Consider the following 2,027-nt stretch of genomic DNA (forward strand, 5'->3'; position numbering starts at 1 on the left):
TCTTAGATGGTCTGGTCTTGGTCTTAGATGGTCTGGTCTTGGATGGTCTGGTCTTGGTCTTAGATGGTCTGGTCTTGGTCTTAGATGGTCTGGTCTTGGAAGGTCTGGTCTTGGTCTTAGATGGTCTGGTCTTGGTCTTAGATGGTCTGGTCTTGGAAGGTCTGGTCTTGGTCTTAGATGGTCTGGTCTTGGTCTTAGATGGTCTGGTCTTGGAAGGTCTGGTCTTGGTCTTAGATGGTCTGGTCTTGGTCTTAGATGGTCTGGTCTTGGAAGGTCTGGTCTTGGTCTTAGATGGTCTGGTCTTGGTCTTAGATGGTCTGGTCTTGGAAGGTCTAGTCTTAAAAGGTCTGGTTTTAGAAGGTCTGGTCTTGGTTGTAGTCTTAGAAGGTCTGGTCTTAAAATGTCTGGTCTTGGTCTTGATAGGTATTAACCTTATTTTTATAAATCATTTTCAAAATAATGTTTCAAGGTTTCAATACTTTGTGTAATAGTGAGTAATTATATTTGAATGAAACACTTTCAGTAGAAAGAAAGAAAGAGAAATATACTGTACTTAGTACACTTTAAGTGTATAGACAAAGATATAGACTTAAAGTGTACTAAGTATATTTAAAGTTGTTCCATTTTAGTATTTAAAAGTATACTTAATACACTTAAAATTGTGCTTCTGTACAACTTAAATACAACTAAAGTATATTTAGTATTAAATTAGTTGTTCCAAAATAGCACTCTTTAAGTACAGTATGTCGATGATTACTGCGGCTTCAAGTATACTAAACTTTACTTAGATTTAGTATACTTAGTATAATATTTTTTTCACCTGGGGTGTATCAGAAAAAATGATACTCTCAGAAAAATTGCTGTAAAATTAGCATAGATATTAATTTTGAAAATATGGGCGTAATCTTTGGTAGAGGGGATCATTCTGCTTCAAATTACACAAAAATCTTAGAGCTTCACGCTCCAGTGAGCGGGGACAGTTGGAAATTCACAAAATGTCCTTTGAGCAAGGAAATGTGAGGGTTAAAATATGATCTGTCCCATAAAATTATAAGTTTAGATGTTTTTTCACACATGCCAAGGAGTTTTTAAATAATTAACCTTTTTCATGTCCTAACGTCAAAACAAAAGTATCTCATTTTTGAGTGGATCATAACCAAGGGTTAACAAACACATGTGAAGTGGCCGTGGATGAGTCAATCCAGCCAACTAACATTACATGTAATGTACTGTACATGTACATGTACATTACATGTAGATACAATTATTTGATTGGAATAGATCAGCAGGAGTTGTTGTGGAAAATTATCTTATTAAGTAATTACACAGAAATATGTGATCAAGAAAGTTTCTTCACAGAAATAGTCTTTGAATTTGTTTTATTGCAATAAAATGAGCACAGGTTAAACAGAGTGACAAGCAGTCTGCATGAGTGTACTGAAGAGGAAGCTGTCCCTCTCAGCTTTATACACAGTTTCCACAGTWTCCAAGAAGTGCAAACATCTGATAAGAAAAAAAAACACATTGCATAATAAAGAACCGAAACTATCACTTTTGGACTTAACCTTCTGTTGACCCATATACAGCGGGTAAAATAAGTGTTGAACACTTCACCATTTTTCTCAGTAAATATATTACTAGAGGTGCTAATGACATGAAATTTTCACCAGATGTCGGTAACAACCCAAGCGATCCATACATACAAAGAAATCAAACCATAAATGTCCAGAAGTGAAGTTATTTGTAATAAAGTGGAATGGCACAGGGAAAAAGTATTGAACACATGAAGAAAGGGAGGTGTAAAAAGGCRTGGAAAGCCAAGACACCAGCTGAACTCTCTCAGTAATTAGACAGCAAGCCTGCCCCTTGTCAGTGCAAGTTAATATCAGCTGGTTCAGTCCCAAATGATGGCCAGGTATCACACAAGAACCATCTGATGATGGGTAAAAGTAAAGTATCAAGAATGAGAACATCCTCATCTCTGAAAGAGTGACCGCTGGCCTGTAAATGAGTGAAAACTGCAGAGT

The sequence above is a fragment of the Austrofundulus limnaeus genome, unplaced genomic scaffold (genome assembly GCF_001266775.1).
Source record: "Austrofundulus limnaeus strain Quisiro unplaced genomic scaffold, Austrofundulus_limnaeus-1.0 Scaffold32, whole genome shotgun sequence".
Classification (NCBI taxonomy): domain Eukaryota; kingdom Metazoa; phylum Chordata; class Actinopteri; order Cyprinodontiformes; family Rivulidae; genus Austrofundulus; species Austrofundulus limnaeus.